At 43.8% G+C, this 19,271-nt stretch overlaps 1 protein-coding gene across 3 annotated transcripts in view; it reads left to right on the top strand.

Moving 5' to 3' along the window:
- LOC126285345 (myrosinase 1-like) overlaps positions 1-19,271 on the top strand; it is a 502,449-nt gene that overhangs the window by 160,941 nt on the left and 322,237 nt on the right. Inside the window, exon 2 of one of the 3 annotated variants that reach the window (XM_049984661.1) lies at positions 8,285-8,360. The exons of the other annotated variants lie outside the window; for them this stretch is intronic. The gene's annotated coding sequence lies outside the window, so the exon portion shown is untranslated. The remainder of the gene's footprint in view (positions 1-8,284; positions 8,361-19,271) is intronic. 3 annotated transcript variants of the gene reach the window in all.

The following is a 19,271-nucleotide window of genomic DNA, read 5'->3' as shown; positions in this document are numbered from 1 at the left end:
ACCCTACGCAGTACAAAGCCTTACGTATAGCGCATTCATGTCAACCCCAAGCAACACTTTACCTGCCGAAGCGAGTGCACCACAATTAAAGCTGTGACGAATATTCCTTTGCGAGAAATTCTTCCTGCGGCTCTGTTTCGACGGATATCGGTCCCTTGACGAAAACATCTGGCGATTAACATCTTACTGTGTATGCGGAAGATATTTTGGACTAATAAACAGCTTCCACCCGTCACGGCTGAATATTTGGAGATGTAAGCAGTAAGGGACAAGGTGCGGACAAGTCCTCTTATACCGCTTTACATTAGGCCGTACGAAACGTCGACTCTGCGGATTGCTACTAGTACGAGCTAAACGCTTGAAATCCAGCTCCCAACTAACACAACGGCAATAGAGTTCCTGCCTGACTGTCACGACGCGTGGTTGGTTGTGTGTAGATGGGTCAAAGTCTAGTGGAGGCGCTCGGAGCGCCTACTGGCTACCCAGAAGCAAACAACAAGACCTATACAAGCTGGACGCGCACTCCACTGTTATGACAGCCGAACTGGGTGCCGTTTTGGAAGCCCTGCTATACGTACAGACGACCACAGCAGACACAGTAGTCATAACCTGTGTTAGAATGCCAGCCCTACAACTGATCAGAAACCATCAAAATAGTTGTTGTATTCCCATGGTTGCACTAGTGTCGACGTTGTATTGCTGTGCAGAACAACTTGTGACCACCTCTTCTCTCTTTGCTAAGTTTCTTTCGCTGATCCTTCCTCTTCGTTCTTCCTTCTTCGTACCGCGGCCGTATCTCAGGGTTTTCAATGCAAAAATGTACTGAGAAGGGGGCACATGCGTGTGGTGGTTCACGATGTCGTAGTGCTGTGAGGGAGCGTCACTCGTGCCTCTGGTTTGAGAAGAGTGACGGCTGAAGTACGAACATTTCTCAAAAGAAAAACAGGTATGTGCAGTCTTTTCTTTTAAAACTATAAACAGTAGCGTAGCTAGTACTATCTATCGTTCTACTAATCTGAAAGTGCGAACCCATTGATGAAGTTTCAACCTCGAAAGAAGTTTATTAACACCAAGTAGCTGAAATAAAAAAGCCTCATCCAATCCAGAAGTCACTCATAGTTAGAGCAATTAGTTTCTGATGTGTCTGTGGTGGTCACTGATACTTAAAAGATCGTTTCAGTAATTTTATCACTGTCCGTTTATGAGGTGCTAAGCAACGTATCAACAAGCTGTATCCCGACAGTACATCGCTTATCACTTGCTTTAAGCATCAAGACGATTACTATGCCGCTCATATAAGTCTTCGATAGTTATTATCAAGCTAATGTACGTAAATTGCGGTTAATGTTACTCAATCCCACACGCGACGATAACGCCCGATATCTAAGCCGCGTACCTTAAACTCCGCGCCGATATTTGAGAATTCGCGCGCGATTTGTTTGCTCCAAAGTCGGCCCGTGGTTCCTTACAATAATTTTTAAATCAACTCCGTGTTGTAAATTGACAATTCTGTGCCCATTGATGAAAGTTACAGCATGTCCGCACTCCACGAGTACTTGATCGCGCACTCGAGCAACACGGGAAGCTTCTGCTCTTACAAAGAGTAAACATATCATGCATAATGCAACAACGTTACTTGCTATGTCAAAAAATATTTATATCTATATCATTAAAACTCATAACCTATTAAATGTTTATATAATTAAATTTTTTTACTCTGCAAGTAATCAATAAAATTTAGAAATGAATTAAATGTATAAAAAAATTTCTCAAGTTGATATGACGTCATGAGTCACTACTGGTTTCGACTTCCCTACACTCACGTGACGCAAAGTACATCCGACTATATTGGACATACTCATGTAATGTTACAAACTGTCGCAACATCTTGATGGTATTGACGAAAGGCCACTCTGGGATACCTACAAATGAAGAAGTAGATGCCTGAGCATAGCTGGCCTCTCCGAATGTAGCAATGAAATGTGATGAACTTTCTCTGACAGATATGGTACCAATGTTCAGAAATCGGTTATCCTCGTACTGACAAGAGGAATAGTCGAGGACATCTAAAATCGAAGGCAGTCACTAAGCACTGACACACCCGACGATTGCAACAGTACCGAGATATAACAAGGCACAAACATCAAGGGGCTTCATGAGAGTTGTAGCACGGCTGAAATTCAATCATTGGAAGTTCAACACACACCTCTGCCGGCTCAACCTAAGCACCTCCCCTCTGTATATTGCGGACAGGAAGACAATCCAAAGCGTGTATTCCTACAATGTCGACGAAACACGTATCACAGATGGAAACCTTCAAGTAATCCTTGGGGTCTTGGACATCAGTTCCGAATCAGCCTGCAACCTTGTGAACATCCAAGGATACCTCAACGTAAAAGAGACAGTGCGAGGTCGTCAACAGAGGCAGTATCGAGATATAGGTCTCTGCGCTGCTAATCTAACTGTGTTGACACTTACAACGTCAGTGGTGTCCAAAAGCTCAATTTTGTATTTTAACATGCTACTCAGCATAATATGGAACGTTCAGCCTCTAACTGTATGTCACTGTGTATCTCCTATATGTATGTGTCTGATTACTGGTGTACCTACGTGTGTGGCTGTAATATACAAATGAGGTTCTTGTAACCTGTTCTCCTGTTCTGTCTAGATGGTACTTACAGACCAGCTCAGATCTTCAACACTCTGTCCGCAGCTTTTGGAAACATTCTTGCAGCACAGACAAAGAACATTGTATTGTTAATTTAGATACGTATTCATTAATATGGGCTGAACTGGAAGTACCCCAGTTGTGTTCCACAGGCGATTTACCATTTCTTATTGTGTTACCAGTAAGATTTGACAGCGTAGCACTACTTTGTATTCTGTGTTACAGTTTCCACTTATTCACTCGTTTTAGTATAGACTGATTGTAAAACTTGTGTCGAATGAGTCCTTTGTTAAGCCTATGTAACTTCGTACCAAAGTACGACTATAGCTAATGTTTGTCGTAAATAGTCAAAACAAGTTGTGACATAACATTTCCTGTGTTGAAATTGCTGTACAGGCATGTTCCGAAAGTCAATAAATTAAAATAAAAGAAACTCATTCCGCCCCTTCATGAAATGCTGCTAACAGTTACAAAATCAGTTAATATTATTAAGGCAAAATGTACAAATTCAAGGCTTTTTAAAGTACCACGTGAATAGATGGGAGCTGAACGCACTCAGTTCCTCGTTTTAGCAGCGCTCTATGGCTTTCAAGGGATGAGGTACTACAAAGGATATTTGGACTGAGGAATGAGGTGCTCTGTTTCTTAAAGAAGAAAAGCCACTCTTTGGCAGACTGTTTCTGCAATCGGGCTTTTCTTTTGCAAATGACTCACTTCACTGACATTTTTGAGAAACTAAATATACTTCAAAGATCTCATCAAGGTGGTAACGTAACTGTACTACCTTGGGACAAAAAAGTGAGGGCCTTTATTAGAAATTAGACGTGTGGCAAAACCTAAGGGAAAGTGGCATGCTAGATATGTTCCATGCTCTAGTGTCACTTTTAGAGGATACAGATAAACCGATACTTACAATGGTGACAAAAGTCTGCTTCTCTCATAGTTCTGCTACACTAGAGGTTCAGTTCGACAGCTATTTCAACGACGGTTTTGATAAACGTAGTTGGTTTAAAAATCCATTCAGAAGTGCTCCCGGAGCATCACGTCTAAATATAAGAGAGCAAGAATAACTTATTGAGCTCACTTGTGATATTTTACTAACGCGTAAATTTGATTATGTGTCTTTCTTGGAGTTTTGTGTACATATTCCCAATTCTGAGCCAAAATGCAATGAAGATTCTGATTCCTCTTGCAACAACATATTTCATCTACATCTGCATGGATGCTCTGCAAATCACACTTACATGCCTGGTAGAGGGTTCGTCGAACCATCTTCAAATTAACTCTCTATTATTCCACTCTCGAACAGTACGTGGGAGAAACGAACACCTTTTGCTTTCCGTGCGAACACTGATTTCCCTTATTTCATTATGATGATCGTTTCTCCCTATATAGGTCTGCGTCAACAAAATATTTTCGCATTCGGAGCATAAAGTTGGTGGCTGAAATTTCGTGAGAAGATTCCGCCGCATCGAAAAGCACATTTGTTTCAATGGTGTCCATCTCAAATCCTGTATCATTTCAGTGACACACACTACCATATTTCGGGATAGTATAAAACGTGCTGCCCTTCTTTGAACTTTTTCCATGTACTCCGTCATTCCTATCTGGTAAGGCTCCCACACCGCGCAGCAGTATTCTAAAAGTGGACGGACACGCGTAGTGTAGGCAGTCTCCTTAGTAGGTCTGTCACATTTTCTAAGTGTCCTACCAATAAAGCGCAGTCTTTGGTTAGGTTTCCCGATAAAATTTTCTGTGTGCTCCTTCCAATTTAAGTTGTTCGTAACTGTAATTCCTAGATATTTAGTTGAACTTACGGCCTTTGGATTTGACTGATTGATCGTGTAACCGATGTTTAACTCATTCCTTTTAGCGCTCCTGTGGATGAAATCACACATTTCATTATTTAGGGTCAATTGACTGTTTTTGCACCACATAGAAATATTTTCTAAATCGTTTTGCAATTTGTTTTGATCTTCTCATCACTTTATTAGTCGATAAACGACAGCGTCATCTGCAAGCAACCTAAGACGGCTGCTCACAATGGATAGCAGAGGGCTTATAACATTACCTTGGGGACCGCGAGAAATTACTTCTGTTTCACTGGACGACTTTTCGTCAATTGCTACAAACAGTGACCTTTCTGACAGGACATCACGAATCCAGTCACATAACTGAGACGATATTCTATAAGCATGCAATTTCACTGCAAGCCGCTTGTGTAGTAGAGTGTCGAAAGCCGTCTCGAAATCTACAAACAAAGAATAAATTCGAAATTCTTTGTCAACAAATGGTTCAAATGGCTCTGAGCACTATGCGACTTAATTTCAGAGGTCATCAGTAGCCTAGAACATAGAACTAATTAAACCTAAGTAACCTAAGGTCATCACACACATCCATGCCCGAGGCAGGATTCGAACCTGCGACCGTAGCAGTGACGCGGTTCCAGACTGAAGCGCCTAGAACCGCACGGCCACACCGGCCGGCTTTGTCAATAGCATTGAACACTTCGCGTGTGTAAAAAGCTAGTTATGTTTCAAAAGAACAATGTTTCATAAATCCCTGTTGACTGTGCGGCAATAGACAGTTCTCTTCGATGTAATTCGTAACTTTTGCGAGAATGGCTTTTAGGCTTTGGCAGCTATGAAGTCGAACTACCGTTCAAAGATAAATGCAAGCAAAGAACTTGGAGTGGCTGTTTGTGGTACGAGTATTATACCAAGTCTTGAGAAGCTTTCTTCTTGGAAGCAAGCTTATCCGTCAGAATGAACTTTGTAACTTAAAGTTTTAATGCTCCTGTAATCTTTGTTTGCTGAATAGTGCCTGCTGCTGTGGCCGAGCAGTTCTAGGCGGTTCAGATTGGAACCCGCGACTGACACTGTCGCAGGTTCAAATCCTGCCTCGGGCATGGATCTGTGTGTTGTCCTTAGGTTAGTTAGGTTTAAGTAGTTCTAAGTTCTAGGGGACTGATGACCTCAGATGTAAAGTCTCATAGTGCTCAGAGCAATTTGGACCATTTTTTTGCTGAATAGTAAATGATGGGTTGGCAGAATAGCCAACACCGTGTTACTAGAGGAGGCCGAAATGCACGCGTTTTAGCTCACGCAGGCTGGCGTGAGGAGGGCAGAACTATACTGACGTGAGGTCTGGAACATGACAAGGAATGAGTATTCAGAAAGCGGACGTAATTAGTTTGATACTTAACTTTAATCCATTAATAATGAACGTCGCTCTTGACGGTACACGAGTCAAAATACTATCTGTTCAGAAGACATAGTAACTAAACATGGCGCCTTGCTAGGTCGTAGCAAATGATGTAGCTGAAGGCTATGCTAAACTGTAGTCTCTGCAAATGAGAGCGTATGTAGTCAGTAAACTATCGCTAGCAAAGTCGGCTGTCCAACTGGAGCGAGTGCTAGAGAGTCTCTCTAGACTAGACCTGCTGTGTGGCGGCGCTCGGTCTGCAGTCACTGATAGTGGCGACACGCGGGTCCGACGTGTAGTAACGGACCGCGGCCGATTTAAAGGCTACCACCTAGCAAGTGTGGTGTCTGGCGGTGACACCACAGTAAATATTGTTCATTTCATAGTTTTTGAATTAATGACAATGTGGTGAAGGTAAGCTATTTGTTTCGTATCTTCATTTTAATAATTAATGTAGTTTTGGTTTCAGTTGCGTAAAATCCTTCAGAGTCGAATTTGGTAGAATATAGGATACAGCAAAGAAGATATTAATAAGTGAATATTGATAAGATTGGCGTGAGATGGGGGGCGATACAATGTTTTGCTCGTGAAAGGTGGCACAGAAGGAAAACAGTCTGAGAACCAATGGCGTAGCCGAAATGTGGACAGCGTGTGAAGGCCGGCGGCTGCGGCCCGCCTCCGAGGTGCCAGACAGGTTGTCCTCCGTCGAGACACGGCAGGACCGCGTTTCGCCCGTGCTCCCCTGACCTACCTCGACGCAGACGCTGTTCGACTGTTACCCTGTCCAGCACGTTGTGCAGACTGCAAGCACCTGGCAGTGGGTGGGCGAGGGTCTGGCGCGTCGCCGCCGGCCACTGGCACGATTGCTAAACCCTGTCCGGCACGGAGCTGAAACCGCAGGGGATGACACTCCTGCGCACCCGGACTAGATCTGTTGTTAGCACCCGACGTGGTGACAGATCTGTGACCAGACAATGTCACCCGCAAATCCACTACAAATCTAGTCAGGCATTCTTGTTGCTACACTGTATATGTAAAATAGTCATAACCTCGTTTATCAAAAGAACACCATGTTCAAATAAAGAACTTTTCTGATCTTACCTCCTTACCTACATGCTGTCGAACTTACTTGAAATACATAGCATTGAAAAAATCCTAAGACCCAAAAATAATTAATGTAGACTAATGAAAATTTGGGAATACACGTGTCTCGGTAACATATTTAAGAGACAATACTTAAAGTTCACAGGCACAACGGGCTTGTACGCAAACTAGGCGAAGCTGGTTTCCCGGACGGACTCGTACGTCTCATGCACTCATATCTCGCGAACAGGTGTTTCAACACTAACATGCAGGTCAGCCAATCAACACAACACGGTATCCAAGCTGGAGTACCCCAAGGAAGCATCCTAGGGCCCATCTTGTGCAACCTGTACACTAATGACTTCCCAGCGACACGAAACACGACGTTAGCCGCCTACACGGATGACACAGCCATCCTTGTGCAAGATTGGAAACCGTCGAACAACCCACGAATACAGACAGCACTCAGAACAGCTGCGCCTTGGCTCGAGCGATTCCGCATTAAAGTAAACGTCGACAAGTGTGAAGCAGTTCTGTTCACACGCAGACCGAAACTACTGCGCAAACACCAACACTGTAGACCAATAACACTGCATGCACGCCCAATACGTTTCCGAGATAAAGTCAGATACCTAGGTGTCTTGCTGGACCGGACACTTACATGGGGCGACCACATCGAGTACGCTGCCAACAGAGCGCACGCGAGGCTTAAACAGCTCTGCCCAATGCTCAACAGGGAAAGCACACTGAATAGGAGGGTGTCGAGGTCCATGTACGTGACACTGATTAGACTTCTGATGACGTACGCAGCTCCCGTCTGGGGATATGCAGCTCCTACACGACTGCGCCGCCTGCAGATCATACAGAACAAGGTACTACGAATCATTAGCAACGCTCCACGCTACACACGCACCGTGGATCTTCACCATGAATACCGCCTTGATACCCTCAAGAAAGTATTCAAACAACAAGCCACACGGCTATACAGGAACTCGAGACATTCGAACAATTCTTTCATCCTCACTCTGGGAAACTACGATCACATCCACAGGTGGAAGCACAAGCGGCCAAAGACACCGCTAGGTAGGGCATAGCCACCTGTGGTAAACTAACATACGCAAACAGCGACAAACGTCGGCAAGCCCCTGAATATCAGCAACACTGACTGGTAACTACCAGCTACTATCAGAGCCGACCAACAGGCCACAGCAGGGACACCGACGAGCTCGCCCACAGACGCACAAACAATCCGCCAACATTCCCTCACACTGTGCTTCCGGTATATGACCTATCGGACACAAAGATCGATAACAAACCTAACTGTTGCAGGTTGCCGACGCTGAACGAGGACTCTGTACCAGCACCCAGCGCCAGCCGCCGAGCAGCACAAACGCACAACGTCAAGGTATCGACATGCATGATAACAACTACTAACAAAGCCTTTTCTTGCACGACCTATCGCAGGCAGCAAGACAACCGCTACTACTCTTACCACCGACCTAACTATCGCAGAGGTTTTTTTTCCCTTGGCTCTTGCCTTGGCACTTTTTTTCCTCTGCCCTTCAAACCGCTACCCTTCGTTCGATTTCGACCAATCTATCTCCAGATGAGCGCGTATTAATGGTTAACCGTACCCAGACGTACGCAGACATCGCAGTACCCACGTCCTGCGACACCTCACCTTAGTGAATACTAACCCTAAAAAAGTTCACAGGTTAATGTAAGCGCGAGGCAGCCATTGCAGATGTGAAATCCTGGTACATTAATAACCGCTCTGACCGCCAGCATTTTGAAAGCAAGCAAGCATGCATACATCTACATCTACATGGATACTTTGCAAATCACATTTAAGTGCCTGGCAGAGGGTTCATAGAACCACCTTCAAAATTCTTTATTATTCCAATCTCTTAAAGCGCGCGGAAAGAACGAACACCTGTATCTTTCCATGCAATCTCTGGTTTCCCTTATTTTATCGTGGTGTGATCCTTTCACCCTAAATAGGTCGGTGTCAAAAAAATATTTTCGCATTCGGAGGAGAAAGTTGGTGATTTCAATTTCGTGAGAAGATTCCGTCGCAACGAAAAACGCCTTTCTTTCAATGATGTCCAGCCCAAATCCTTTATGATTTCTGAGACACTCTCTCCCATATCCTATCTGGTAATGAAGCCTGACGGCGAAGCAGTATTCTAAAAGTGGACGGACACGCGTAGTGTAGGCAGTCTCCTTAGTAGGTCTGTCACATTTTCTAAGTGTCCTGTCAATAAAACGCAGTCTTAGGTTAGCCTTCCCCACAACATTTTCCATGTGATCCATGCAATGTAAGCTGTTAGTAATTGTAATTCGTAGGTATTTAGTTAAATTTACAATATTTAGATCTACTGATTTATCGCGTAACACAAGTTTAACGAATTCCTTTTAGCACTCATGTGGATGACCTCACACTTTTCGTTATGTAGGGTCAACTGCCAGTTTTCGTACCATACAGATGTCTTTCCTAAATCGTTTTGCAATTTGTTTTGATCTTCTGATGGCTTTGTTAGTCGAGAAACGAAAGCGTCATCTGCAAACAACCTAACACAGCTGCTCTGGTTGTCTCCTAAATAGATTATATAGATGAGGAACAACTAAGGGCCTATAACACTACCTTGGGAAACGCCAGAAATCACTTCCCTTTTACTCAATGACTTTCCGTCAATTACTGTGAACTGTGACGTCTCTGACAGGAAATCACAAATCCAGTTACATAACTGAGACGATATTCCATAAGCACGCAATTTCACTACAAGCCGCTTGTGTGGTACAGTGTCAAAAGCCTTCCGGAAATCCAGAAATACGGAAAAGATCTGAAATCCCTTGTCAATAGCACTCAACATTTCATGTGAATAAAGAGCTAGTTGTGTTTCACAGAAACGATATTTTCTACACCCATGTTGACTGTGTGTCAATAGATCGTTTTCTTCGAGGTAATTCATAATCTACGAACACAGTATATGTTCTAAAATCCTGCTGAATATCGACGTTAACGATATGGGCCTGTAATCTTGTGGATTACTTCTACTACCTTTATTGAATATTGGTGTGACCTGTGCAACTTTCCAGTCTTTGGGTACGGATCTTTCGTCGAGCGAATGGTTATATACGATTGTTAAGTATGGAGCTAAATGATTAGCGTACTCGGAAAGGAACCTAATTGGTATACAGTCTGGACCAGAATACTTGCTGTTATTAAGTGATTAAAGTTGCTTCACTGGTCCGAGGATATTTACTTCTACGTTACTCATGTTGGCAGCTGTTCTCGATTCGAATTCTGGAATATTTACTTCCTGTTCTTTTGTGAAGGCATTTCTGAAGGCTGTGTTTTGTCTCTGCTTTGGCAGCACTGTCTTCGATAGTATCTGCATTGTTATCGCGCAGAGAACGCATTGACTGTTTCTTGCCGCTAACATACTTCACATACGACCAGAATCTCTTTGGATTTTCTGCCAGGTTTCGAGAAAACGTTTCGTTGTGGAAACTGTTATAAGCCTCGGGCATTGAAGTCCGCGGTAAATTTCGATCTTCTGTAAAAGATCACCAGTCCTGGGGATTTTGCGTCTGTTTAAATTTGGCATGTTTGGCTCGTTGTTTCTGCAACAGTGTCCTATCCCGTTTTGTGTACCAAGGAGGATCAGTTCCGTCTTTTGTTAATTTATTTCGTATAAATCTCTCAGTTGCTGCCGATACTATGTTTTGGACAAGTGCCAGACGTCAGTTTGTGGGATGGAGTTCCAAGGCTATTGCACTTGGTCTGCCAGTACAGGGACGGTTAATGCGGATTTTGGATGACGCTGGAGTTGTCTGGTGATGTGCCGTATGTGCTCGACTGGAGATCGATCAGGCCAAGGCAAGAGGTCGACACTGCGTAGAGCACGTTCGATTACAATAGCAGTATGTGGGCAAGCGTTATCCTGTTGGAAGAGACCTGGTGGAATGCTGTCCACGTATGGCCGCACAGTCTGTGGAACCACCAGACTGACGCACAGATTTGTAGTCAGGGCGCCTGGCATAACAAAGAGTGCGTTCGTGCTGTTAAACGAAACCGCAACCCAGACCATACAAAACTGCAGATGCAGTGAATCTGGCACGCAGATGGGCTGGTTACAGTCGCTCAACAGGGCGCCTAGTAAGCAACACACGGCCACCACTGGCAACGAGGCAGAGGCAGCTTTCATCAGAAGACACAACAGACCTCCACCCTGCCCTCTCGCTTGACATCACTGAAGTGGCAAATAGCGGTGGTTCGGTCTCAGTGCAAAGCACGGTACAGGGCGTCTGCCTCGTAAAGTCCTTGAAGTAACAGATCTGTAACAGTTCGCTGTGTCACTGCGCCGCCAACTGCTGCTCAGAGTACTATAGCAGATGCAGTGCGATGTGCCAGAACCGTACGCCGAACATTATGGTGTTCCCCCTCGGTAGTGCCACGTGGCCGTCCGGCGCCCGGTCTTCTCCCTACTGTATGGTCTGTCTGTAAACTCAAGAGCGAGCAGCGCTTTTGGTGGGGGAAGTGGCCTTTCCCGGAAGAACGCCTCCACCGGCCTACAGGGTCACCCAAAATCTGTGGCCCGTTATCTGTCTAGCAGTGTAGATAAGTCGTTTCTGTTCGTGGGATCTTAGTTGCCAGTGTCAGTGAGATAACTTTGTATAGTTACCGATGTACTTCGATATCCGTAAGTGATGAATAATCGTCTAGCATTGCAAGACAATGCACAGAATACGAAAAAGTGGAGGTATTTGTTGAGTAACGAGCGTTCGATCGTCTCTAATGTTATTACAGCGTGTGTTAAGGAGGCGACACTAAAAGAACTGTTGGTTAATATTACCAGTCACACTCAAAGGGCTGCAATTTATGCAAACGTCAGCATCACCTAATAGGACGCGTAAGTAAGAAATGGAAAAATAAGTCGCATGGTTCACTGGAATCGCCATGAAGGAAAACTAATAATTTTGGGAGGAAACCCATCGTTATAGACACTTTCAAAATAACGTAAAACCTTTGATGCTTATGGAACACTAAATCTCTATCTCTGTCACTATACATTTATTCTAAGACATACTGCTTAAAACATATTATAAACACTGCTCAAATTTCCTTCTGGAGTTCTAAGCAAAAAGCTTGACATACGAAGTGCGTTCACATATTAATTTTTGATGAGAACTTTATTTGTTAATGTACAGCAATGTTATCCTCTTCAAGATATTACCCATTACATACTATACACTTATGCCAGTGCTTTTTTGAATTCCCGCAACACTTCAGAAACTGTTTCTTCGGGATTGTTTATAGGTCTCTTAACTGTGCATTGTTAATCTCATACATTCTTGTAAAACCGCTGTCCTTTAAGGCCTGCTTTGAAATGTTTATATCACTTGTCTGCCCTTGGTCTACTCATAACAGGCTCACCAAAAGCAATATTTACCATTTCCAAAAATTTCATACACTTTATTCCATTGTTATAACAAAATTTAATACAGATTCTCTAATTTATTTTTATGCAAACAAATAGTCGTTGATGCTACCAAACCACATGTAACCTTTCTGACAGCTGACAACAGAGTAAATACCCAATATGCATAACTATGAACACATACTTCTGAGGCATGTTTACGAAGACAGTGACAAAGTAGTGCGAATCGAACTAATACAACCCACAAAATTATAAATATCTGCTTACTTCTTAAACACTCTTCGTGTTGCAATAATTGTTTAGTTTCACTGCAATCCTTCAAAGAAAACTTCTACCCTTTAGTAGAAACACAAAGTAAGCACAAGCCTTAAATTCTACAGACTGATTGCATTATATGGGATTCGTTTTACGAATAGCAATAGAGCAGCATACATTCACATGAACAGGCATTTGATCTATGTTTCTAGTAGAATCTTGACTTCCATTTTATGTTAATATTATTTATTCTATAATGTTGTGTTTCGGAAGAAGCTATCGTTTTTTGTATTCCTTGTGGTCGTAATGCGTTTGTCTAAAAATAAACGCAGCCGAGACGTATCTGTACACGGGTTCGCCACAGATTTAAAGCGCGCGCCGTGGCAGGGACTGCACTAAGTTGTGAAACAGCCTGTAGAAGACCCTCGTGACGTATCTGGGTTGGCAGAGTGGGGTCTAGCTCACTCGCTCTTCAGTTTACCGACAGACTATACATTCCCGTGACCACCGCTGCCAGCAGTCAAGTACAGTGGCTACACTCCTGCCAAATCTTTCCCCAATATTGCCGAAGGTACAGCCGTATTACACGATCCCCTACAAAGTCAATGAGGTGTTGATAATAGCGTCATTGTCGCCTGGAAGGCATTCATCACTGACATCGAGTTACCACATCCAACCGGGGAGACAACTAACGCTCACGAGCGTCTCAACACGCCCGGGGGTGCAAATGGCGGGGTCCCTTAAACTGCTTGTCGTTTCGGACCGTGCACCCTGTCCTCACCACGTGCCTGGTAATCCCGCGGGGGTCGTACTGTTCTGCTCCACACTACCGCTGGCTTGCCTGGAGTTATCTATCGAAATATGCAAGCGTGTTTAGGGGAGCCACTCAACGTTAAAACACTGCACCTGTAACCTCCTCACTTACCGACGTTAATGACAGTAAGAAATGAAACCACGTGCACCTAATGGAAACTTGGGAAAAGCAATCTTCACCGAAGTTAATTTGTCGGTAAAGAGGGAGGAAACGGTTACATCTAAATGAAAAAGAAAAATGCAAATGAAATTGGTGGAAATTAATTTTGAGAAAACGGTAAAATTAATGAATAAAGTAAATGTCCGTCGTTACATTAACAATTAATTGGCGTTAATTAAATATTTGAGATTTGGGGAAAATTACGGTCGCCAGTCCTATGGACAACTACTACAATAATTGAAAATGAAAGATTAATGCACATGTAAATAGCACTAAAAGTGTGGCAACTGAAGGTTGACACGTGCTGTGTGAAAACTGAATGTTTGTCAGAAGTAATAAATTTCGCTACACTCTGACATAATTTATCAAAAGAATTAATAAAACGGAAAAACTGAAAGTTAATTTAGTGACTGAAATTAATAGTGAGCTTTGTTTTTGATGCACATCGAAATTCAGTAAAATACGGTTAGTCTTGGGCTACCTCAACAATCATTTCAAAAGGTACTTGAATCTACGCAAATTAGAAATAAGAGATTTAACTTTTAACTTGAATTAAATGATTCTGAACAATTAATAATAGTAAAATTTAGTACGTTCCAAACTGAGCTGCAGTCACAGGCAAGCTAAAATATGGTATCAAAACTCGCACTATTAATTTGTGGTTGCGTAATCTAAATATTGTAGCCAGCTGTGAATACTTTAACTGAACTTTGAAATTAAAGCAGTGAAATGGAATGATATTACTTTAATGCTGGCGTATGAATTTCAATGACACTCGGGTGAATACCAGAAAAGGAAGGGACCCTGCTTGTTAATGCAATTCGGACAATGAGCAACAAAGTTTCATGCTACGTTGCTGTAATTTCCTGAGACAAATTGAACACCTTGAAAAGCTGAGGTCTGCCATACAGTTCTAAAACTTTACGTGCTTCTAGTCTTCCTGGTTGGTTGATTGAAGGTTTGAAGTCGTCGATCGAGGAGGTGGCGACAGTCACTCATTGTCGGCCGTCGCTGTTGCAGAAGCTGGATGCTGGCGCGCCTCCTTCTCGACACGGTCACCAGGCGAAACAGGCTCTTGATGTGCGCCAGTTAATGCTTCCCGTCCGCGACACCGTGCCAGAAACTATCGTAGCAAGTGGAGCGCAATTACATTCTGCCAAATCCCGAAAGCACGGCAACTCGCGGGAGCGTCACTCAACACACCTGCTCCACCGCCCTACTCCAGCCAGACTCCCTCTGCTCGCGCTCCAAACGGCAGAGTTAACACTACCACAGATCCTAAACACTTTGGTTCTCCACACGACCTATCGATGTAATCGTTCGATAGCGTAGTTTTCCCTATGCCAGACTCAGCGTAAAAATAGAAATAATATTTACAAAACAAACCAATTATACATCTATATATATATATATATATATATATATATATATATATATATATATATATATATAAAGACACAGAAATGTCATATCTTCAGGTAACAAAATAAGGAAAAAATTTATAGTACAATCGATGGAGATAGGAGGATATGCATTTCTGGCGTTACACACTCATCTACATCTGGTGTGAACAACAATATTCTGAGACGGTAAAAGAAAGTCGCAGGCTGCACTGTTTAAACTCTTAAGTCGTAAATGTTTATCCCACTTAACAATTTTGATGATTGTCTGTCCACAATATCACTTGGACGAGCGTACGCCTACCGAACACGGCGCGGATGATTGTTGATAATGCGGAAACGCGATGATCGAACGCACGTCCTCACGCTCGCTACAAGACACAATTAGTAACATAGAACTAATAAATTTAAATGTCTTGCATGATGCGGTAGTTTATTACGCATCTCAGTGTTTGCGTCATATACCCTAAACTAAGTGTCGCAAAGGGAAGTAATTTTTCTGGTACATTCAGTGGAATGCGTGAATACTGTCTGAGAAATGTGTAGCGGATATAGTTAGTAGTAAATTAGTAATAAATTAAAACGTGATGCCTCAAGTGACAGTTTTAAGGCATGAAAAGCGAAAATATAGCAAGCAATTAACGTTTTTCCTTTCTTAATTAAGTGAGTGTCGTCAGTGACAAAGTTTCGTAAAGGTTTGAAATTATGTTTACAAACTTCCTGGCAGATTAAAACTGTGTGCCCGACCGAGACTCGAGCTCGGGACCTTTGCCTTTCGCGGGCAAGTGCTCTACCAACTGAGCCACCGAAGCACGACTCACGCCCGGTACTCACAGCTTTACTTCTGCCAGTATCCGTCTCCTACCTTCCAAACTTTACAGAAGCTCTTCTGCGAACCATGCAGAACTAGCACTCCTGAAAGAAAGGATATTGCGGAGACATGGCTTAGCCACAGCCTGGGGGATGTTTCCAGAATGAGATTTTCACTCTGCAGCGGAGTGTGCGCTGATATGAAACTTCCTGGCAGATTAAAACTGTGTGCCCGACCGAGACTCGAACTCGGGACCTTTGCCTTTCGCGGGCAAGTGCTCTACCAAACTGGCAGAAGTAAAGCTGTGAGTACCGGACGTGAGTCGTGCTTCGGTAGCTCAGTTGGTAGAGCACTTGCCCGCGAAAGGCAAAGGTCCCGAGTTCGAGTCTCGGTCGGGCACACAGTTTTAATCTGCCAGGAAGTTTCATATCAGCGCACACTCCGCTTCAGAGTGAAAATCTCATTCTGGATTATGTTTACAGTTTGTCGCAAGTCCCTAATTCCGTCATTGTCAGGTACTGTACGACTGAGGTATGTGTAGTCCCGCGTCGTGAGCTGCAGTGCTTTTCCACGCCTACCCCCACACCTTTGATAGGTGGGTCGTTGTTATCCCCACAATGATTGTTTGCAGGCAGCAATTAAACGTCTGTCCTATAGAGGACGTGCGCGTGCAACGCAAAGAGTAGGGCAATCTGATGTTGGGTATTATGTTTAATTTGATATCGCGTGAACGCATGTTCGCCACACTGGTACGATTCAAGTTTAATTTGACCCACGAAGAGTCGCAGTACGTCCCAAGCTAGAGCAGCGCGCCGGCACGCAGTTTCAATGTGCCACGCAGTTACAGAGCTACTAAAAATATTGTTATTTTTTTCGGGTCTTAGTGAGAGTTGGCAATACTCTCTTAGGATTTAAAGGTCGGCTACAGCGCGCAAACACAAGCTCTGGAATCTGAGATATTGTTGTCGCGCCTCGCAGCGCACGGATTAACTAGTGGCAGTTTGGCGGCCAGTGTGGGAGCCCGCCTGCTGTGGTGAGCACGTGTGTTGGGCGAGGGGTCGTCGCCGAGCTGCCGTACTGCCGTGTCCGCCAGCAGCGACACAGGATTTGGTACTGAGTTGATATTTTTCATAATTTGCAGCGCGCTTGTTAATTTAAAGAAAATGGTTTGTGTATGTGCGTAGAAGCAGACGATAATTTTGATAATGATAGGAGTTGAATTCTTAAGGGAAACCATTGTTAGGCGAATAGATTAAGTATTGATTTTTGTCATTGATTTCTTTTGTAATCATCAGGGAATTGTTTCACTATGCATTTAACTAAGAAGTATTTCAGTCTGTCTCAAGAGTTTGATTAATTTGTAATATTGCTTTAATGCCACTGGAGGCCGATTTACATACGAAGCGATTGTTCAAAGAGCTTCTAGCGTTTTGTTAATTGAATGAGAGAGAATCGCTTTCAGTATATAGTTTTTTGTTTGGGTTATCATTTACCTAGTTTAGATTTGACCAAAGCCTTTCTCTCGAATTATATGTAGTTGTAGTAAGCAGCAGGAGCCGCCATACAGAACATGCATTGCACTGACCATGAATAATAGGTTTTTTTATGTTTTTGTTAAATAATGGAATGCAGCAGATCAAGCAGTGGCAGCAGAAAGATCAAGTCAGTTATCTTTTGCGCACAGGACCAATGAACAAAAATTTTAGGCGATGTCTGTAATAGTAATGTTAACAAGAGTACAAGCACGAGATTTTCAGTAGAGAACACGAGATAAGGAGATAGAGCCTGCGACTTTCATTAGTATAAGACTATTATTTGTTCCTATTGCAGCATTTAAAAATGGCCGTTGTGGACTGAAAGCGGTTGTGACTGTCTCACAAAATGTGACTGCGCCAAAAATAAACAAAACTTGACATAACTCCTTTCTGCCACTGTCACGTCGGCCCGAGTTACCGGGCTGACTGCAGACAGCCACATCTTACGTCATCGGCGGGGCGCTACAGGACCGGCCGGCAGGCACCTGTTCTGCGTCACTCCGCACCGACCGGTTCCCGTGTCAGCGGCGGTCATCCGACGTTACGTCCTCTGGCCTGATGCGGCACAAGAGTGTTCTAGGAATGTACGGTCTCGGAATTTTGACAGAAAACGGGACTGCGATGATGATGTTTGATTTGTGCGGTGCTCAACTGCACGGTTATCAGAGCCCGTACAAAGTCCCAATTTATACGCAGTCCAGTTTTTTCGGAATCCAATCTAGCCACTGTCCATGATGATGATGATGATGATGATGATGATGATGATGATGATGAAGTCAACACAAAGACCCAGTTTCCCGGCAGAGAAAAATCCCCTCCAGGGAGTGGCAAATGACCCTTAACATAGACAAATGTAATTTATTGAAAATACATAGAAAGGAGGATCCTTTATTGTATAATTATATCATAGCTGAATAAACAGTGGTTTGCAGGAGAGCTTCTGTAAAGTTTGGAAGGTAGGAGACAAGGTACTGGCACAAGTAAAGCTGTGAGGACGGGGCGTGAGTCGTGATTAGGTAGCTCAGTTGGTAGAGCACTTACCCGCGAAAGGCATAGGTCCCGAGTTCGAGTCTCGGTCCGGCACACAGTTTTAATCTGCCAGGAAGTTTCATATCAGCGCACAGTCGGCTGCAGAGTGAAAATCTCATTTTGGAAACAGTAGTAGCAGATACTTCCGTAAAATATCTGGGAGTATGCGTACGGAACGACTTCAAGTGGAATGATCATATAAAATTAATTGTTGGTAAGGCGTGTGCCAGGTTGAGATTCATTGGAGGAGTCATTAACAAATGTAGTCCATCAACAATGGTGGTGGCTTACAAAACACTCGTTCGACCTATACTTGAGTATTGTTCATCAATGTAGGATCCGTACCAGGTCGGATTGACAGAGGAGCTAGAGAAGATCCAAAGAAGAGTGAGGCGTTTCGTCACAAGGTTATTTGGTAAGCGCGATAGCGTTACAGAGATGTTTAGCAAACTCACGTGACAGACTCTGCAAGAGAGGGGCACTTCATCGCGGTGTAGCTTGCTGTCCAGGTTTCGACACGCTGCGTTTCTGGATGAGGTATCGAATATATTGCTTCCCCCTACTTATACCTCCCGAGTGTAAAATTAGAGAGATTCGACAGCGCACGGAGGCTTTCCGGCAATCGTTCTTCCCGCGAACCATACGCAAAGGGAGGTAATGACAATGGCACGTAAGGTGCCCTCTGCCACACACCGTTGGGTGGCTTGCGGAGTATAAATGTAGATGTAGATGAACCCGGCCGAGAATCGAACGGGGGCCCCGTGATCCAGAGGCAGCAACGCTGGCCACTAGACCACGAGCTGCGATCAACGACGGCTCTCTCTTAGCGCCAGTCCGTTGTAGTTGGAGGAGCACAGCGGTTATCGCCT

Source organism: Schistocerca gregaria, chromosome 8 (assembly GCF_023897955.1).
Source record: "Schistocerca gregaria isolate iqSchGreg1 chromosome 8, iqSchGreg1.2, whole genome shotgun sequence".
NCBI classification, from domain to species: domain Eukaryota; kingdom Metazoa; phylum Arthropoda; class Insecta; order Orthoptera; family Acrididae; genus Schistocerca; species Schistocerca gregaria.
This window is presented reverse-complemented; position numbering and strand designations above follow the sequence as displayed.